At 35.4% G+C, this 22765-nt stretch overlaps 1 long non-coding RNA gene across 1 annotated transcript in view; it reads right to left on the bottom strand.

The window, feature by feature from the left end:
• Positions 1-19871, bottom strand: part of LOC148951873 (uncharacterized) — a 36703-nt gene extending 16832 nt beyond the window's left edge. Inside the window, exon 1 of the long non-coding RNA XR_016141777.1 lies at positions 19811-19871. This is a non-coding gene — a long non-coding RNA (uncharacterized LOC148951873). The remainder of the gene's footprint in view (positions 1-19810) is intronic.
• Positions 19872-22765: the final 2894 nt, after the last annotated feature.

Genomic DNA, 22765 nt, shown 5'->3' with positions numbered 1-22765 from the left:
TGGCACATCCAAAAAAGTCCAAGGTAATCTAAAATGAAATCTCCCTTATTTAAATTTTCATTAAATCAATAAAATATGTTCTTGTTTGTTCTTTTTACAAATTGCCGCAGAATAATGACGACCCATGCAGCACGATGCGTAAAATGAAATACTCGTATTCAGCTTTTTGCTTTGACAACAGAAATGAACAATGAATTCACTATAATTGACTAAACAACTGACTATATGAACTACACCTAAATAACTTTGGATTATGAGTAAATAAACATAAAAAGTAATTAACTTCATTCCAGAAATTATAGAAATCATAATCTGTTTTGGATAAGCAATTATCAGCACAAGTTTAACATTTCTATTGAAAGTAATTACGCCAATGAACAAACCTTAGTGAATGAAACCTCAGAAAGGATAGGGCAAATGGGTAAAATGAGAAAAAAAAAATAGTAGATTATACAGGCTATGAAATGCAAAGGTAATGTATTTGATAGCGGTAGGAAGGTGTTTTTTTTTTTAATTGAGATTTCATATGAGTGGTTAAAGGTTAGAAAAGTTAGAATAGTGAAAGGAAATGTGGGAAAACTCTGTGAAATACATGAAAGCAACAAATTTATTTTCTATAAAATGAAAAAGAAGAGGAAACGAGGAAAGGAGTTGTATCCAGAATATATAACACCACAGGATAAAAGAAAGAAAAAGAAGAATAATGTTTAAATATTTTTTAATATTAAAGAGTCTATTTATTTAAAAAAAAGTGGTTGAGTACCTTAAAGCACCGCCATATCTCATCCTTTAAAAACTTTTTTAGGTTCTAGGCGTTTACCCCCCCCCCGCAAAATAACCCCCATGGAAAATACCCCCGGGAAAATAAGCCTTATTTTCCTTCCCATGGAAAATAAGGCTTTACAAATTTAAGAACTTCATTTGAGTTTTATTTTTATAATTTCAGTAGGGGGAAGGAATTTTGGTATTTGTGTATTATGCGCCACTTACTCAAGTTTACGTTGTGTAAAATTGGAGAACAACACTGTTTTTTTCGTTTGTTTCTTCGTTACTTTAGAAACAAATTTGGGCTAAGGATTTGCACATTAGGGGGGGGGGGGCAAAGTATAGCGGATCTGCATGCAAATTGTGTTTGGTACAATTATTCTGCATATTAGACAGATAGACAGATAAGTGTATTTTAAAGCCAAATATACGGCCATGAATACAGTAAAATAACATTAATAAAAGGCACAAATAACAAAAACTTTGATGAGCGATCATCATTAAATACTTAAATGAAACACTACATTAAACTAATAATAGTACTTAACAAGGGCGGATCCAGGATTTTTTTCGGGGGAGGGGTTTACTAATTTTTGACTCAGTTTTCGACTAATTTTACTGATTTTTACCTAGGTTTTACTAATTTTCGACCTATTTTCGACTCGGTCAAAAATTTCGGGGGGGGGGGGGTTCAAACCGGGTAACCCCCCCCCCCCTGGATACGGCCTTGGTACTTAATACTTGGAAAAACGGTCACTGAAAAAAAAACACTTAACACTTGGAAAATACACTTAAATGAAACATTACATTTACTTTATACTGGCATTTTTTTTTAAGTAACATAATTTCCGGATACCTCGCTATTCTTCTGTAATTTTTTAGTGGCCATATACCTAGAAAGAATTGTTGTCTGACTGCAAACTGTTGAAATACTTTACCCCCTCCCCCTACCTTATGCGTGAATACATAGCCCAAATTATATATTTCCCATACATTCTGTCACTTGTCTTTGTCTTGCGCTAAGCTGAAAAAACTAACGAAGAAACCGGTTTGTTCTCGAGTTTCACACAGCGTAAACTTGAGCGAGTGGCCCATAATACACAAGTACCAAAACTCCTTCCCCTACGGAAATTAAGAAAATAAAACTCGAATAAAATTCTCAACTTTGGGAATCCTTATTTTCAACGGGGGAGGGAGTTTTCAGGGGGTATTTTCCGCAGGGGGAGTATTTTCTGCGGGGGGCATTTTCTGGAGGGGGGTTAATCACCGGGGAGGGGGGTAAACGTCAGCCACCAGTTTTTTAGTTGGTGTGGTCAGACTATTTAGAATTGATTAAGCGATCTTGCCCTAACTTTTGCAGCTTGGATAAGGGATCTGAATAGCCGACAGAAAACTAAAAGTCGACACCTACTTTAAATTCTCCCTTTTTTCCCCCGGAGATATATATATTCAGATTTACTTAAACTGAAATCATTAGAAAGTGTGAATTTTGTTATTTCGATGAAATGGAGCAGAAATTTCTAACGGAAGTTCAAGAAAGGGTAGTACTAAAAAATGTTCTAGCATACCTGCTATAAAAAGTTTTGAAATTCAGCTTAAAGAATGTACCACTTGAGCGATTTGACAGGTATGGGAGTTTCCTGTGGTGCTACTTGCTTTGATGAAAACCCTACCGACACAAGGATCTTATTATTTATACTGTAGATATATTGAATAGACGGCGCTTTGTTCAGGGTGCAAGAATAGGTTTGAAAATCAATGTTAAAAAGACTAAGTCGCTAGGGCTAGGAATAAGTGAAGGTGAAAAGGTGATGTTGCGGAATAGGAAGATTGATCAAGTTAACAACCTCACTGATCTAGGTAGTATTATTAGTAGAGACGGTGGATGTAGCGAAGGTATTAAAAGTAGAATAGCCAAGGTCTAGGATGTTTTTCACAGTTGAAAAAAGTCTGGAAGAGTAGGAAAATAAGTCTGCCTAACCAGATTAGCATATTGGAATGTATAATGATGACAGTGGTCAATTATGGTTCTGAAGCCTGTGTGTTCCGAAAAACAGAGGAAGATTTGCTAGATATTTTCCAGAGAAATTGCCTACGGATTGTTTTGGGTACTCAACTGATTGATCGTATTTCAAATAGTAGGCTGCACGAAAAGTGGTTCAATCCCGCTCTCTAGGGCTATAATTAAAGAAAGGTTAAAATGGCTAGGGATGTTCTGAGGATGAAGGAAACAGATTGCCAAAGATTGTCTTTGTCTGCCAACCATCTAGGGTCAAACAAAAATCAGGTCATCCCCGGTTGGGTTGCGAGGATGTAGTAAGGAAAAATTTAAGAGAAATGAAAACTTCCCGGAAGGGTGTAAAGAGGGAGGCTTTGAATAGATTGGGATAAAGGAGGAGCGTGTGTAGCTGTGTAGGCCTCGTGCGGTTTGGTGCTGCAAGGAATTGTTAGTCGTAAGTAGTAGCATTAGTATAAATACTGAGTCTAGATGAATAATAAATAAGAAAATTAGGAATAAATACTGTAGTCTAGATGAAGAGTAAATTGCGAGTTTAAATCAAGATGAAGAATACATACTGTAATCTAGATGAGGAATAAATAGAAATCTAAATCAAGACGAAAAATATTGTGTCAACATCTAAAAAATTGTAAATATTTGTAGATTGTTATGTAATTACTTTACTGATATATGAAAAATAAATCTATCTATCTATCTATCTACTTCTTTTTTTTCTTTTTTTTACTTCAAGTATACATAGCGTGATAATTAGGTCCAATAAACAATAAATAAGAAACCTATTCCCTATCTGATGGCAAAAACGCATCCCTCCCCCCGCATCCCCGTGAACCATCAATAATACGTAATTCGCAACACCATTTATCCATCTGTGCCAATAATTCATACTAATTAATGACAAAATAAATAAAAAAACAAAGAAAAGACCTCTTGTCAAAAAACTAGTGAAATTTTATTCATTATCGTGATTTTACAAGCAACAACCAATTTAATATATAATATAGTCCGACAAAAATCTTCAGGAACGGACCTCTATCCCAAATTAGGTCCCAAAGAGGAGTTTGGGGATCGAATCTACATCTAGAGACGAGGCCGTATCCAGGGGGGGGGGGTACCCGGTTTGAACCCCCCCCTCACCGAAATTTTTGACCGAGTCGAAAATAAGTCGAAAATTAGTAAAACCTAGGTAAAAATCAGTAAAATTAGTAGAAAACTGAGTCAAAAATTAGTAACCCCCCCCCCCCGAAAAATTCAAAAATTAGTAAACCCCCCCCCCGAGAAAAAATCCTGGACCCGCCCTTGTCTAGAGAACTTACTTTTTTGTTGATTCCATGTATGCATAACGTGTCAATTTCAAATTTACCCATCATGATCAATATCAGTTATTGTTAAAAGGATAAATAAAAAACTAAGTAAAAAAAAAACAGAAGGTTCATTTGGCAGTTAACTGGTAAAACATGGAATGAATCAAATTATTCATAAGTAAAGTTAAATAAACAATAAATAAGAAAACTACTTATTGTCTGTTGGCCAAAATACATCCCTCCTCCTCCACCACCTTCAACCACCCATAGCACGCAATTTATCATCAGGAACTAGCACCAATTAACTAAAATCATAGGCAGCGCGATTGCGCTGCCTAAGTAAAGAACGATGTTGGCACAATGGTTTTTTTTTTTTTTGGTTTCCCTACTAGGGCACTTCGTATCGAAGGGGTTGTCGTAGAAACTTCGAAAAGGGCTCATTTGATTGGAAATTGGAGTGGCTTGTGCCCTTTTTAATAGTCGAAAGTGATTGAAAGGCAACTAACACCCCTTCCAGACCCGACATTTTGTTCAATATAGTTGAAAGTTTTGAAAATTATGTATTTGCACTATACTGAAAAAAATACAATTGGATGTGCATTGTCAGTTTAATATATATATACTGATATTTAGTAATCAAAATGTTAATATTATTTGATTTATTAAAGTTATAAAAGTAGAAACATTTATATTTTTTCAGTAAAGTGCAAATTATGTTCTGGCTTTGGGAAGGCATAGGGGTTTTGAGTCCTACATATGTTAATTTCTGCTCGTTTTGAGTGTGAATTGGTTATTTAGTGTAATTTCTGCTCGTTTTGGGTTTCATTTATTTATCGATGCTGATTTGTGGTAGTTTCACGCTTGGTAGATTATTTGATTTTATTCTTACTCATTTTTTGTTTAATGGAGTTCTTTACCTTTCTTTGAAAAACTTATCTTCTGGAAAAAGTTTTTTTAATTAATATTAATTAAAAAACAATTTCACATGCAATAATCAAAATTTTAATTGCAATAGTCAATTAAATCCAGTCAATAAAGTCAATTAATAATAAAGTCAATTAATAAAGTCAAATAATTAAATAGTCAATTAAGTCAATTAATTAGTCAGAAAAATCTTCAGGGATGGCCCTACATCCAAAATTAGGTCCCAGAAACGATTTTGGGTTTAAACCCACATCTAAGGAATCTACTTTTTTGTTGACTTTAAGTAGGATATGCATAATATGTAAATTCCAAATTTACCCATCTTGTTCAAGACCAATTAGTATTTTAAAAAATTCAGTCCAAATCTACATTTTAAAAAATTCAAAGGGCTCATTTACCTGTTAATTGGCACCGCAGAAATTGAATAACATCAGTTGTAATTAACTGCCACACAAAAAATAAATAAGAAACCTACTCACTGTCTGATTGCAGAGACACACCCCTCCACCCTGTATCCCCTTCATCCATCAGTAATACATAATTCAACATCATCATTTGTCCATCAATGCCAAAAACTAGCACCAATTAATTAAAAATTAAATAAAAAAGCCTTTATCAAAAAGCTGACTAAATTCTATTCCTTAATACATCCAATATTCAATTAATTCATTTTTCTATCCCAATTTTTTTTTTCAGGCGTTGAAGAAACCGAAAGTAATGGACTCGCAAAATCTGATCCTAGTTCTAGGCGCGACTTACAGTAACAGTAAAACAGTTACGCTGACGTTCACATTCATCATATTTGTGGGTCCTAAGTCAGGGAAGGCGTCATAACATCTAACCAGTCAGGACATCGACAAAATCCGTCATAACAACGAAAAACAAATCCGTCAGAACCACTAACCGTCATAACACCTAAAATTTATAACTTTAGTTTTTGGGGTTTAGGGGAGAAAAGGTACCTAGGCTAGGTTACATATTTAATATATGCTATGCTTTACCTATGGTTAGTGGTTCTGATGGATTTTAATTTTAGATGTTTTGACGTTTAGTCCTTGTGACGGTTAGTCGAAATGGTAGCACCCCACTAAGTCATCTATCAGCTCTTGATAAAATAAAACTGGATGTTTGATCAAATGAAAGGTTCTATTATCGTATTACAACATATATTATAGCCCAAATTTTCATAAAAGTAAAAAGGGAATAATTTGATATCCCGTCCACATTCATCATATTTGTGGGTCCTAAATCATCTATCAGCTCTTGATAAAATAAAAACTAGATATTTGATCATATGAAAGGCTTTATTATCGTATTACAGCATATATTACAGCCCAAATTTTCATAAAAGTAAAAAGGGAATAATTTGATCTCCAAATTGTAGCTACATTTTTTACTATTGTTATTTTTGTTAAAAAAACACATCAGCTAACAAAGTAAATAATTATTTTTTTTAGAAAACACAATTTTTGCTCCCCCTCGGTTTCAGGAAACACACATTCCCCCCTCCCCACGTAATTTCTATGAATTGACGCCATTGAGGTAACCCACATAAATCTAATTAGAATCCAATTTTGAACTATGACGGGGAGAAAATATAGCCTATGATTGCCAGACATTATCCTGAAACGTTTGAACTAGAACTGGCCAAATAATATAAATAACGGGGAGGTAAGGCAACAGAACTTTTTGACGAGGAAAAAGTCCCAAAAACTAATAATCAATTATATGGCCAAAATATTCAAATTTCACTTGGTAGGGGGGCTCCCATATGGCAGAAGGAGTCCCTGGGGAAAATCAGGCGGCATAATTCCTTAAAAAAAAATGTGTATCTGGGTTAATATAATGCACCATTAGTGTAATTTTCTAAAAATAATATTGTTTTTAATAATAATAAAATTGTTTTACTTTTCATGAGTAAAATGAAGCATTAACCGTTTTCCAATTTGAAGTAGACCTCCTCTTGTCGAATAATTTTCACTTATATACTGAATTCTAATCCTAAGGAAAGAGTTAAAGATTTTTTTTTCAAAATTTAAAACAGATATATAACTGCAATCTTCTATGCAATTATATCTTCTATGCAATCTCCTAAGGCCTAGAAAAGGGGAAGGAATAGAAATAAACACTTGAAAACCCCTAACCAGGGAATAATTTTGGGCACTGTATTTATTCCCGGTAATTTAGTTCTCCTAAACCAACTAATTACCAAGATAGTGAAAAGCTCTTCATCTAGAATTCTACCAGAGGTCGCTTTCCTTATCCCCCGGTGCACAGACGTGCATGTAATCTACTCATTTAGAAACGTCATAGGTTCAGTCACTAGATGTCATAGCCAATTTAAGAAGGATACATTGACACAAATGTATTTGAGCCAGTGGGGATGGGGGGAGGGCAGGAGAGTTTGGCAGCCATCTCCTGTGGCTTACACCGCAGGTTAGTTTTGGTATTTTTGTTTTCTATGGAGTTAAATCTATGGCCTCCTTACTCGCACATAAGCAACTCCGAGAGGGCACGCTTTAAGAACAATAGAAGCAACCTCCGTATTATATGAGAAGTATAAGCAATTATAGGAAACATCTCAAAATTTGAAGCGGAGACTACTGACTTAAAAGTGCCCCCTTTACGCATGCACCTGCCACATCAGTATTTCTGAAACAAAAAAAGATGAGAACCATGGGCGTAGGGAGGGGGCAGGGGGAGGCAGCTGCCCCCCTAGACCTTCAAATTTACATTAGATATGGCTGAAAAAGCAGATGGTTGGAAAAGCAGTTGATAAAAGGCCCTCCATCACACTATCGACTGCCCCCTCCTAGACAATATGCTGCCTACGCCCATGATGAGAACCCGTTAATGTCTAGGAAATTTATGCTGTTTATTTTTACTTTTGCGGGGTCATGAGTATGACCCTAGCCAGGACCTTACCTACGATTGGCATGCCTAGTATCACCTTAAATTCCAAACAATTCGGGATGGGTTATAAACTTTATATTCCACACGTTTGTAAAGTCAAAGGAGCACTGGCAATTGTATGGAAAGATGCTTACGGGAGATGAGAGACGATCTGAGATTTGCAGCATGCATCTTAATGAATGGGCCTTGGGGTATTCATGTTTGATTTTTCTGAATGAAGCACATCACGCGCCAAAACATTGAAATGATAAATGACGAAAAGACACGTCAAGTCTACCACTCTGCCGTTGAGCGGAATTTTTTTTGTAGTTGGGCTCAGGCACAAGCTACTATGATATAGCTTTATTATTTTCTTTCTGATGTACTTGATCGTGATTGATTGAGACCACCGTCGATCTCGGGATTTCAAATTCATTTTTTATATCTTGTGATTATACACTTATATCCCAGGCAGGGTCACAAGGGCGGGATATATACAACCTCCTTTTACCCATTTATGGTCGACTTACAAATCGTAATTGTTGTTCCAGCAAATGTTTGTATTTAATCCAGTGGATTAAAGCCAAAAGTTAGTATACAATACAGCAAATAATGATTGAAGAGCACCGAACTTGACAAATAAAATATTGAAACCTTGGGTGTCCCCGAGAGACCGGGAGGGTAATGGCCCCCTCAAAAACAAGAAGATGTATAAAAATATACTGAAAGAGGACAATGAAAAGTAATCCCTGTACTTACGTATTATACCAAACACACTCGCGAAATCAGGTCAGTCGTAATGAATAGGGCCTACACCAAAATATGATGAAAATGTCATTCTTTAGAAAAAAAATTATGGAAACTACGACAAACAATTACGGAAAGCAGGCCGCCCAGAACGCATTATATTAAATACATAGCATAATCTAACCTAGCCAAAATACCAAATCTATATATTAAATATATAAGGTACTTTCCCATTATATGAGCCTCTAGTGTTAACAGCTGTAGAGAAGACAATGATAAAAACCGCTTTTGACATGTTAACCGCTGTAGACTAGGCAATGAGAGCGTGGTTTGCATTGCGTATACGATATTCACCTGTGGTTTTGGGGGGTTTCGAGGGGGGGGGTACCTAGGTTAGGTTACGTATTTAATATATGCTATGCTTTACCCCCCCCCCCCTAATGTGCAAATATATAGCCCAAATTTGTTTCTAAACTATTATACTATTTTATTTTATTTCTTTAGCATTAACCAAACTTTACATTTTAGAGAGGCCCATATAATGGGAAAGTACAATATATAATTACAATATATCCACATTGTAGTTTTTCCACTGAGCCTAAGCTATATGTCTTTGAATACAGACAGGTAAAGCCGGGTTTTCTCACATCTAAGAGAGCAAACTTCTCGAGTGGGTTTAGTATAATACGTAAGTACCATACTCCCTTTCAATCCAATAACACAAAACTCCTGGTAGAACTCTCTTCGGAAAAATTTCACGGGGACATTCTCAATTGAATATAATTGTCGCAATGTCCCAGAAGGCAGAAATTAAAAGGGATAGCTCGCAAGGGAAAAAATAAAACACATTTAGCAGAAAAAGAAGATAAAAAAGAGAAAGAAAATGAACTATTGATTCTATGCTGTAATAAATATGTTCTTAAATGGAAGCATACCTTTAAAATGTTGTTCAATATCAAGGAAACATTGCCAAAAACCAATGCAATTTTGATATTAATCGAAAACATACTCCAACGGTCTCCAACTCTGCATTCTTAAAATCAAAATTCGAAATATTGCCATAGTTATCATGGACGCGTTTCTGTATATAATTGAATATGAAAATAAAGTTTTTTTTTCAACTAAAAGTAAGGAGCAACATTAAAGCTGAAAACCGACAGAAAATATTCCTAATATGAGGGGACGGTATTTGTTAAATAACCTGAAAACACCTGAGAATTAAAGTTAGGTTAATCCTAATGAAATATACCAAAATATGATGAATATATACTACTTTAGTAACAAAACTATGGAAACTACAGAAAAGAATTATGGAAAGCAGGCCGTCCAGACCGCATTATATTAAATACTTAACCTAACCTAATCTCCTCTGTAAATTAAACATTTAATTAAAATATACCTGCATCGCAGTTTTTCTCACTGAGACTAAGCTAATTATAACCGGATGCAGACAGGCGAACTGGTTTTAGTCACATCAAATAGATCAGGAACTTGAGTGTTTTTGGGATATTTAATTAGTACGGAGGGGACTTCTCCCTTTTCAATCCCTCGCTCTTCACACTAAACTTTGTTGGTGCTTTAGGGACAACCCCTCTTATTTATGGAATAATTACTCTTCGTTTTTAAGTTTTAACGTTGCTCCTTACTTTCAGTTGAATTGTTTTTATTTATTTCTGATCTTTCTTCAAATAATGCGGGGAAACCTGTCTCCCTCCTCCACGGAAAATCCCCCTCCCACTAAAATTCATCCTTGGAAAAAACAGTCTCTGGGAAAAACAAAAAAGAAATATCACCCATGGGGAAAAAACAAATAAACAAGCATTCGTAATGTTTCTGATGGCAAAAAATAAAACATTCCAAATTTTTGCAGATGAGATCTTGACAACTCTTCAGTAGGGTTCTCTGATACGCTGAATCTAATGGTGCGATTTTCATTCACATTCCTTGGCTCTCATTTGGGTAGGGGGGGGGTGTTTTCCCTTGACTTGACTTACTTATTGCTCCTGCTGGTGGTCCAGCGTAGAGAGAGAAACCCACTCGTCGCCTCCAGTTCGGACGGTCCTGAGCTAGCATGATAGATTCGTCTGAGATGCTACCGATCAATGACAGGAAGTGAGCAAGGCTGTCCTTCCATTTAGAACGAGGCCTCCCATGCTGGCAATTCTGCTGGCATGCGAGATAGGTGGCCGAACCACCGAAGAGTTTGTGCAGCGAGCTGAGGTGAGTTGGGCATCTTGTTGGTAAGTGACAGTAGCTGGGTGTTGGAGACGAAGTCACACCGCATTATTCTCCCCTTTTCGAAAATTAGGCAAATTTTCTCGTGCTCGTAGCTTATGATGGGTAACTTCAATCTTTATACATTTTATATATTTTAAATCAGCATAAAAAAAAAAAATAATTCTGTTGATGTATCTATTGTTATCAAATTCCGTTTTTCAAAGTTTCAGTTACTATTGGGCCGAGTTGCTCCTTACTTAAAGTTAGTTAGAAACGAACTCTTTACCAACTCCAGATTGTTCAGGGGGGGGGGTAGAAGGGAAAACAGTTTTAAAATTGTTTAATCAATTGCAGGGGTATTTGATAAAATATGTCTAAAGAGATTCTGGCCCAAATGCCCTCATACATATGTGTCTGTTCCAAGAACATTATGTGCCCCGAGAATATGAGGAAAATTCGTCTGTTATGCATTGACACTTTAATTAGCTGATTAAAATGGGAATTAGAATTATATACCCTTTAAAAGTACCCTTTACCCTTTAGAATTATTATACCCTTTTATGCGCACAGGAAGAGCTTTTGTCCAACCTGTTGGGGTATCTCTCTTATCCCTCCGTTAGAGCCAGGCGTGAGCACGATTATTTAGGTACCCGACTGACTGACTGTATTTCAAACAGTAGGCTGTACGAAAAGTGTGGTTCAATCCCGCTTTCTAGAACTATAATGAGAGAAAGGTTTAGATGGGTAGAACACGTTATGCGGATGAAAGATGACAGATTGCCGTAGATTGTCCTTTTTGGCCAACTGTTTAACGAAAAGCAGCTCGTCCTCGGTTGGGGTGGGAGGTGCCATAAGGAAAAATTTAAGGGAAATGGAAACTTCCTGGGAGGGTGTAAGGAGGGACCCTTTGAACAGATTGGGATGGAGGAGGAGCGTGCGTAGCTGTGTTGGCCTCATGTGATTTGGTGCTGCGAGTTGTTAGTAGTAGTTTGAGTAGTATGAGCACGAAAGGAGCCCAAAATCTCCTATTGAAACCTCAAGACTTCAATAGCTTAAGATTTTTTCTTATAATTGCTTTTGTGATTCGTATAATTTACCTGCACTTTCCATTTTTTTTTCGTGTTAGCTCCCTCAAAGTATTCCCTCACCCAAAAATGAATTACTCTTTTTCTCTTTAATTACCTTCCTGTTGAGCAAGCAATTTATCAAAATAGAATTAAAAAAGAGAGCATAGAGAAAAATTTCTTGCAATTTTTAATATGAATAGTAAAAATACAATTGTAGCAAAATAAGTAAGCAAAACCAGAGAAATCTAACCAGTCAATAGCAAAAATGATACTTATGTAATATACCGTTAACACTCAAGTTTACGCTGTATAAAACCCGATAACAGTCCGGTTTTATCTGTCTGTATTAAGAAATAATTAGTTTACGCTCAGGGTTGCCACCAAGGTTACGTTCGTACCATTTTTGGTACGTTTTAAATAAAACGGTACGTTTTACGTTACGGTCCTATAAACGTTACATTTTTGTAACGTTTTTGAATTTATGTTACAATTATGTTACGCTTTTGATTAATGAGGAAGTTTCACATTTTTTGAGTAATTTATTTTTTCCTAAGTGAAAAAATCAGCTGTTATTTTAATTACATTGACATGAGTATCAACATTTTTTCACATCGCGGTTATTTAATCTTTTCAAACAATCACTCAGTTATTAGGATTAGAAAATACCCACTTCGCTTACTCGCATAGTAAGCTAAGACGCATTCTCTCTCATGAGCATACGATTATCATTTGTTTAGTGACAACAGTCAGTCAGTAACCTCATCTACTTTAAAGGTAATCAGGTTAAATTTAATCTTAGTTCTTGAACAGTTAGTAATAATCCATCATGATAAGTGTCGAGTTAAATTAGTTAATTATAATGAAGTAAAAAAAAAAATTATAACCATAACATAGTTCCTAAACAAATTTGATATATGCATTTTACCAGTAGGGGGTTGGGGGGGGGCTAAAGAATAGTATATATTAAATACGTAACCGGAACGTAACCTAATCTAGGTACTTTTCCCCCCTAAACCCCAAAAAACCATAGTTTAAATATTTTGAACGCAATGACAAAACAACGCTTTGCAATCCAATTCTCTACTGACTGATACCCGTTTGACTAGTTTCCTTTAGCTATCTTGCTAGTTATCTTGCGTGTGTATCAGCTAATTGACTAGTACCGATGATACATGTATTATTCTTTCTGTAACAACATCACTCCCCCTCTTCTGATTGGCTTGACATAATATCAGCTTATATACAAAAGTTGCTCTTTTTATATAGGATTGTGACCAACTGGTATTGACAAAAGATATGACACTGTAAAAATGAGCCATTCTTTTGCTATATCTAAGCACTGAGGAGGGGGGGGGGTTAGTTGAGCCGGAATTTTCGATTTTATGCTAAATTTTTTTCCAAATTATCATGGAAACTTTTTTGACGTTATACCCCCCTCCCCATCTGCGGTCCCATATATAACTGTATAAATACATTTCATCGTTGTGGCGAATCTTGTAATGACATTTTTTCTTGTTACATTCTTTCGTGTTCTTTCATATTGTAAAGTAAGAATTTTTTGGTCGATTTTTTTAAATATATTCCTAGGGCTATATCCCGGACCATCAGGGGGGGTGGTTGTATTTTCAGAAAAGAGACCATGATATCTGGAAATAGTACAAAATGAATAATTTAATGGTACTGCTTGTGTGTTCAGCATGTTTTCTTCAGAAAAGGACAATCACTAAATATTTGGCTTTAGAAAACGACAACTAGACTAATGCCCATTTTTATGAAGAAGATAAGAGTCTTGTATCTGTATAGGATAGGCTTACAGTTTACTTAAAAACTGATTCATAGGGACCATGCAAGCTGGACTGGGGCCACAACCCCCTGAAAACGTAAATTTCTCGGCATTTATTTATTAAATTATAGGTTTTTTATTATCCCCTTAATTTTCTTAATTAAATCATTTCCAGTTCATTTTTATTAACTCACTGATCTTTTTGTTCCATCTTCCTTTTGTTTCTTTGTCACACAATTTTTTTTTAATTTGTGAACTATTTTTCAACCACTTTCGAATGTTCAGTTACTTCCCACTTTTATCAGTATATTCGGGCAAAAATCGTTTCGTTTTTCGCATTATGCAAAATAACTGTTGTTTCGTATAGGAACTGAAGACAGCGATTAAAATATTTTTTGTTCGATAAAATAAAAACAAAACAAAAACTCTGTCACTCGGAATTGCTTAAATCTTCACGTTCGACCGATGCAAATTTGAAGCTAGAGGAGATGAGACTGAAACCGAGCAAATCTAAAATGTGAGACAGGAAGTGAGCTATATAAATAATTTTTTGGGTCTTTTTTCGAAGCTGCATTTAGTAATATTATTTTTATTTAATTTTAACAATAAAAAAAAATCTAGCTGGCTTTCTTCTTTTCCTCAAACTCTAAAGTGTTCTGTGTTTATAGATTTTCCTTTTATTTTGTACGTATTACTCATCAAATTTTGGTTTAAAACGCCAATAATGACAATTAAAAACAACAACAACAAGATAAGCAAAATAGTAGCTGGGGTTTTATACATGCATCAGGGGGGGGGTCTCTCTGTTGTGCAGGTAAACTGAAAGCAGCACTTGCAGTTGAATGAAGAGGAATTTTCTGAAAGTCAAGAAGCATGAATTGCTATTATTGTATACTTTTTAGGCACCTTTTAAAAGTTGGAGGGAAGGTTTTTAATGAGATAACGTAAAAATATATTTTTCAAATTAGAAAGGCAACAAATGTCCTCTCCTCCCCTTTAAGTACCACTCTTGATAGCGAAATTAAGGCACCCTGCCTTGAAAAGAGACTTTCCTATCAAAAGTTACGAAAAAGTTACCTTTTTAAAGAGTTGGACGTTACGAAATTTTTTGGTCTGGTGGCAACCCTGTTTATGCTCAGGGTTGCTACCGTCAGTAGGATTTTACTAGATCTAGTAAGAAAAAAATCTAGTAAATTTAGAGGATCTAGTAAATTTTCCGAAATTTAGTAACAAGTCATGATTTGTAGTAAACAAAACTTTTGTTATTTTCTATGAATTCAGGGGAAAAAATTAGATTCCATTCATATTTAAATCTGATTTCGATTACGTTAGATATTATGGCTACTATTGCTCTCATTTTTGCGATTTTGCGTCAACCCTAGCGCTTAAACATCTCTACTTTTCTCTCGGCTTCTTCTTGATACTCGCATTGAAAGAAAACTATTTAAAATCAGGACTGGTATGCTGGCTTAATTTGTTTTCAGAAAATTTTCCCAGACTCTCATAACAGCTGCTACGTTTGTTAGTTAGCCTTGTCCCTTTTTAAAGGCGCTGCTGGAAACGAACTTTTTCCATACTTGCCCAAATTCCAAGGCTGTATCCAGGGGGGGGGGGGGGTTACCCGGTTTGAACCCCCTCCCCCCGAAATTTTTGACTGAGTCAAAAATTAGTCGAAAATCAGTAAAACCTTAGTAAAAATTAGTCAAATTACTCGAAAACCGAGTCGAAAATTAGTACCCCCCCCCCGAACAAAAATCCTGGATCTGCTCTTGCCAAGTTTTTTCTGACTCTCTGCAGCTTGCCCCATTCAAGTGAACAGAGAAACAGTTCTTGATTTTGTCGGTCATCAAAACTAAAAACCGGAATAGGCTAAATGTCTCGAGTCAGGGCCGTATCCAGGATTTTTGTTCAGGGGGGTTTTACTAATTTTTGACTTTTTTAGGGGGGGGGTTTACTAATTTTTGACTCAGTTTTCGACTAATTTTACTGATTTTTACCTAGGTTTTACTAATTTTCGACTTATTTTCGAGTCGGTCAAAAATTTCGGGGGGGGGGGGGTTTAAACTGGGTAACCCCCCCCCCCTGGATACGGCCTTGTCTCGAGTGTTTCGTCCCTGATGAAAACGCAGCAACTTGTTCGCAGGTCGTCAAGCGGAGTACATGACTGGGTGATCCCCAGCGATTTGACTCGGGCCATCAAGAAGTGGAAACAAGTAGATCCCTTCAGTCAGAGTTCGACACTAGTGGATACTCTAGATTCGGATGAAGCCGAGAACGATTAAAGCCTTTTAAGTGTGACTTTTTTAAATTGTGACTACATATTTTACTTCTTACTTTTCAATTTGTATGATTTGCCTGACTTGAAGACTAATGACACAATGTTATTTTATTAAACTAATTATTGTATGTTGTATAAGTTTTCTTTTTCTTGGCAGCCCTAGTCCAATTTGAGGTGCATTTTTTAATTTACATATTTTTACAACTAAACCGGTAGCCGATTACGTCATTTCCGTTTTGAACTGACATAGATTGTATTGGTTTTTGATTCCCTTGAGAACGAACGAGAGAGAATTCAGAAAAAATCAGTTTAAAAAAAATCATAAATTAATTGCTTTAAAATTTGCTAGAAATCTTGGTAAGCAGCTTATCCCCTATTTAAAAACCAGCCCAATTAGTGTTTTAAAAGTGGCAAATTTCCTCTTAAAAATACAAAATTGAAGGGTTTAGATTTCAAACCTAAAAACGGAAAGTGGGGGAAAAATTTCAAAAGCCGTCACTTTCAAACACACCTCAGATTCTAAGCGCTCCATCGCCTGAATTGCTTCATGAATATGAATTGTAGCTGTTTTTCTTCGTTGATTGTTTTTAATTTTTCAATATATCTGAATTTTATGACCTGAAGACCATTGATAAATTTAAAGCCGGGTTTCACCAGCAGGATTTCCAGAATCTAAGATTCAAGACTATTGTTTGGCGTCTTGGATACACCGCATCTGGAATATGAAGCCTATCCAGTAGTACATCCAAATAATAATAATAAAAAGGATTTTTGAAAGTGGGGGACAAATTTCAAAAGCCGTCACTTTCAAACGCACCTCAGATTCTAAGCACTCCATCGCCTGAATTGCTTCGTGAATATGAACTGTAGCTGTTTTTCTTCGTTAATTGTTTTTTAATTTTTCAATATATCTGAATTTTTTGGCTTGAAAACCATTGATAAATTTAAAGTCAGGCTTTACGAGCAGGATTTCAAGAATCTAAGATTCCGGACTATTGTTTGACTTCTTGGATACACCGCATCTGGAATATGAAGCCTATCCAGTCGTGCATCCAAATAATAATAATAAAAAAGGATTTTTGAAACTGGGGGACAAATTTCAAAAGCCGTCACTTTCAAACGCATCTCAGATTCTAAGCACTCCATCGCCTGAATTGCTTCGTGAATATGAACTGTAGCTGTTTTTCTTCGTTGATTGTTTTTTAATTTTTCAATATATCTGAATTTTTTGGCCTGAAGACCATTGATAGATTTAAAGCCGGGCTTCACCAGCAGGATTTCCAGAATCTAAGATTCAAGACTATTGTTTGACGTCTTGGATACACCGCATCAGGAATATGAAGCCTATCCAGTAGTACATCCAAATAATAATAATAAAAAGGATTTTTGAAAGTGGGGGACAAATTTCAAAAGCCGTCACTTTCAAACGCACCTCAGATTCTAAGCACTCCATCGCCTGAATTGAATCGTGAATATGAACTGTAGCTGTTTTTCTTCGTTGATTGTTTTTTAATTTTTCAATATATCTGAATTTTTTGACCTGAAGACCATTGATAGATTTAAAGCCGGGCTTCACCAGCAGGATTTCCAGAATCTAAGATTCAAGACTATTGTTTAACGTCTTGGATACACCGCATCAGGAATATGAAGCCTATCCAGTAGTACATCCAAATAATAATAATAAAAAAGGATTTTTGAAAGTGGGGGACAAATTTCAAAAGCCGTCACTTTCAAACGCACCTCAGATTCTAAGCACTCCATCGCCTGAATTGAATCGTGAATATGAACTGTAGCTGTTTTTCTTCGTTGATTGTTTTTTAATTTTTCAATATATCTGAATTTTTTGACCTGAAGACCATTGATAGATTTAAAGCCGGGCTTCACCAGCAGGATTTCCAGAATCTAAGATTCAAGACTATTGTTTGACGTCTTGGATACACCACATCAGGAATATGAAGCCTATCCAGTAGTACATCCAAATAATACTAATAAAAAAGGATTTTTGAAAGTGGGGGAAAAATTTCAAAAGCCGTCACTTTCAAACGCACCTCAGATTCTAAGCACTCCATCGCCTGAAATGCTTCGTGAATATGAATTGTAGCTGTTTTTCTTCGTTGATTGTTTTTTAATTTTTCAATATATCTGAATTTTATGACCTGAAGACCATTGATAGATTTAAAGCCGGGCTTCACCAGCAGGATTTCCAGAATCTAAGATTCAAGACTATTGTTTGACGTCTTGGATACACCACATCAGGAATATGAAGCCTATCCAGTAGTACATCCAAATAATAATAATAAAAAAGGATTTTTGAAAGTGGGGGACAAATTTCAAAAGCCGTCACTTTCAAACGCACCTCAGATTCTAAGCACTCACTCGCCTGAATTGCTTCGTGAATATGAACTGTAGCTGTTTTTCTTCGTTGATTGTTTTTTAATTTTTCAATATATCTGAATTTTTTGACCTGAAGACCATTGATAGATTTAAAGCCGGGCTTCACCAGCAGGATTTCCAGAATCTAATATTCAAGACTATTGTTTGACGTCTTGGATACACCGCATCAGGAATATGAAGCCTATCCAGTAGTACATCCAAATAATAATAATAAAAAAGGATTTTTGAAAGTGGGGGACAAATTTCAAAAGCCGTCACTTTCAAACGCATCTCAGATTCTAAGCACTCCATCGCCTGAATTGCTTCGTGAATATGAACTGTAGCTGTTTTTCTTCGTTGATTGTTTTTTAATTTTTCAATATATCTGAATTTTTTGACCTGAAGACCATTGATAGATTTAAAGCCGGGCTTCACCAGCAGGATTTCCAGAATCTAAGATTCAAGACTATTGTTTGACGTCTTGGACACACCGCATCAGGAATATGAAGCCTATCCAGTAGTACATCCAAATAATAATAATAAAAAAGGATTTTTGAAAGTGGGGGACAAATTTCAAAAGCCATCACTTTCAAACGCACCTCAGATTCTAAGCACTCCATCGCCTGAATTGAATCGTGAATATGAACTGTAGCTGTTTTTCTTCGTTGATTGTTTTTTAATTTTTCAATATATCTGAATTTTTTGACCTGAAGACCATTGATAGATTTAAAGCCGGGCTTCACCAGCAGGATTTCCAGAATCTAAGATTCAAGACTATTGTTTGACGTCTTGGATACACCACATCTGGAATATGAAGCCTATCCAGTAGTAAATTCAAATAATAATAAAAAACAAGGATTTTTGAACTTACAGGTTTCCGGAATTTTCAATCATACTATGAAAACGAAAGAAAAGAGGAAAAGAGAAAAAAAAGAAGAAAAAAGGAAAAAAGATTGTGGAAATCCTATTGATTATCCTCCTATAGTAAAATATCGATGTCTGATGGTGCGCATGCGGCTACCGCCGCACGCGCAAATTTTTTTTTTAGCATTTAGTAAAAACAGATGCGATTTAGTAAATTTTTCCTCTCAGATTTAGTAAATTTTTCCAGGCTAGGGTGGCAACCCTGCTTACTCAGTGGAAAACAAGTGGCGGGTGACAGAATACATTGGAATTACATAATTTGGGCTATATATTTGCACATTATCAGTGGGGGGGGGGGGGTAAGGTGACCCCCTCCACATACACACACCCCAAATGTGCAAATATATAGCCCAAATTTGTTTCTAAAGTATTATATTTTCACCATGTTTTGGTATTTGTTATTAGGATTAACCTAATTTCACTTCTTAAGTGTTGGCAGTATAATACATAAGTACCCAAAAAAGTTGCCCATTGGCTTTTTCAAAGTTGAAACATTTTGCAAAAAAAGGTATGTCTTACTACAAGCTTCCTGTAAGATTCAAATCCGTTGCATTCATTGTACTATAACAGTAATCTGTCTTCAAACTAAACAAACTTCAACCTAAAATGGGAAGGTTTGTTTGGAAATTTTCAGTCTCAATATTTTTTGTAGCTCTTTTACAGACGCAGGATCGCTTATTTTATTACCCAATAAAACGCTAAAATATCCAATAAAATACAAGATAAATAGAATACGATTCGTTTACGATTTTCTTTTCATCTGATTTAGGGTTTATTTTAACCGTTAGTTTCTTTTCAATAAAAAAGGAACCAGTACCATATTTTGCCAGTCTTTGCTGAACTTTAGTGTAAGGATACCCATAAAGGGGGAAGGAGGAGCGCCAGCCCCCCTCCCAGGCTGAATGACGCTGCCTTATATTTTACTTTGTTTATAGATTTCTATTATGCACTATTGGAAGTTCCGAGTAGACCAGGTAAGCCTCCACCTAAAATTCTGAGTACTTGATGTTTTTTCAATGCCCAGGGCGGCAGAAGTAGGAATAAAAGGTATCCTCGCCTAGGTAAATTTGGTGTAGGAAAAGAAACCGGCGATGGTGGCAGACTGCTGTAATTTGTAGGTTTACCAACCTACTTACCTTTTTAAGAGTCATCAAAAGTGACCGAAGGGCAAAAAACATCAATACTTTAGTGTGGTGATGAAGCTAAGTCTTTGTTAATTCAGATTTTTAAGTTTGTCTTTATTTATACGAGTATCTAGGTTCTTGTTTGTAACATGCGATAGAATTTTTATTTGTTTAGTTTTTTTTTAATTACATTTTGCTGAAGACGGATATTGATGGCAAGGCTGTATACATCATTTTTGTTCAGGTGAAAGGTTACTTTTGTTCAAAAGGGAGGGGGGGGGGGGTTAAAAACAATTTTAAAAATGCATCAAATAAACACTTACGCAGGAAGAATTATACATTTGAAAAAAACATTTTTTGTCACCTTTTTACGAACTTGATAAAAAATATTAATTTTTTTGGGGAAAGGGGGGTCAAAACGTGTACCTTCTCCCTAGATTTGGCCCCGTTTGGCGGCATAGTGAAAGTATGTATTTAGAGATTATAATAATCTGCACAGCTAGATTTTGTTTATAGTTTGTCTTCTAGTTCATTTGTATTTATAGTTTGTTCGTCTTTTTCGTTTGTCTTTATTTCTATTTATTAGTATTCTTTTTTATCGTCAGCTATAATTTTTTATTAGTTTTTCCTTTTCTTATCTATATTTTGCTGAAGAAGGCTACTGGAGGTATAGCCAAGTATTCATTTAGACATTGTCCACTCTTTTCAGAAGAATCTTCACTTCACATAAATTCTTGTTTTTTGTATGGTTTCTTTACTACGAAACTTTGGATTTTTCAAATGTAAAATTCTTCCTGCGTAAGTTTTATCTTGTAATACGCTTAATAGCTATAATTAGTTCATTTGTATTCTAAATGTGTGTACAAAAACAAATTTGCTGCTTATTCGCCTTATTTAAAATTCCTGTCAAAGTTGTTTCTACCATGTTAATTACCTTCTATAGTGTAACATTTTATTTTATTTTAATATTCATTTCGAAAATTGTAAAATTAATTTATTACTGTGTTAAAATATTTTTATCTGATAATTTCAAATTAAATTGTAGTTTTTATAGGATTATTTCTTTTTATTGAAGCATTACGAAAAGTTGTGCAAAAAGAATATAACCTAGTCCTCTGGTACCCAAAATATTTGAGGTGGTGGAGCCAGTGCCTTATCCAGGATTTTTTTTTGGGTAGGGGGGAGGGAACCTTCAAAAACGTATCAAAAATTTGTTTATATTAATTTTTGTTATGTTTTTACGAGTCCGACAAACATTCCGGGGGGGACCCCTCCCCCCTAGATACGGTCTTGGTTGCAGCAACTCCCCGCTCTCACAACAAAAATCTTGGATGCGGTCCATGGGTTACTGTTGTAGAGGAATACAAAAGACAATATTTATCAGACTGATCTCAAAATTTCAAAGCCAAAGTAAAATTCCTATCGGTAAAAAATAAAGTTGTGAGACAGAGTCAAACTTTAGCGTAAAGAGCGAGGTGTTGAGGAGGGGACAGTCCCTTTCATATACGGAATAATTTCTGTTCGTTTTAAGTTTTAATGTCGCTCCTTACTTTCAGTTTAAAAAACTTTTTTTTTATTTAATTTTGGAACATTTTTGAATAAATGCAGGTTTTGATCTTGGCTCACCGTACATGAATAATTAAAACAAAATTTTCATATTAATTTACTTTTATTTAGTTAAATGGCCTTCTCGAAACTTGTTTAATTTTATTTACGAACGTTTTTATTTGTAATAAATATACGTAACTTACGAATTAACTTATGTAACGAACTTCTATATTCATATATTTTTAATACGTTTATTAGGGGGTTCGCCCCCTAGTCAATACCTTGCTTTTTAAGCGAAAGTTCGAATTTTGTTCCAATTCTTTAAAAATGACCGCTTAATCACAAAGGCCGTTAATTAGAATAAAAAGCTCTTATGAAAGTACTAAAGAATCTTTGGCTTAAAGAGCGAGGCATTGACTACGGGGTGAACCCAATTATATATGTAATATTTTCTGTTCGTTTAAAGTTTCGATGTTGCTGCTGTTGCAGTTGAAATACTTGTTTTTTATATTGAATTTCTGATCTTTTTTTAAATAATGCTGGGAAGTCCGGCGTCCCCTTCATAGCAATGTCCCTTCCCCCATGAAAACTTCCTTCATGGAAAGATCCTCCCACATAACACTCCACCCAACCCCCCCCCCCCCACGACCAGGAAAAATCTCCCCTGAACACGTCTGTATACTTCCAAATAACCAATACTATATGTTAACATTGGGTAAAGTTCATAACTTTCAGCCCTCCCACGGGAACTTCGGGGGATTAAGTCATCCTAAAAGACATATTTATAATATTTTTGAACATG

This window comes from Artemia sp. Qi Xiang Cuo, chromosome 5 (assembly GCF_049724085.1).
Source record: "Artemia sp. Qi Xiang Cuo chromosome 5, ASM4972408v1, whole genome shotgun sequence".
Taxonomy (NCBI): Eukaryota; Metazoa; Arthropoda; class Branchiopoda; order Anostraca; family Artemiidae; genus Artemia; species Artemia sp. Qi Xiang Cuo.
The sequence above is the reverse complement of the archived record's forward strand: the minus strand, read 5'-3'. Positions and strand labels throughout refer to the sequence as shown.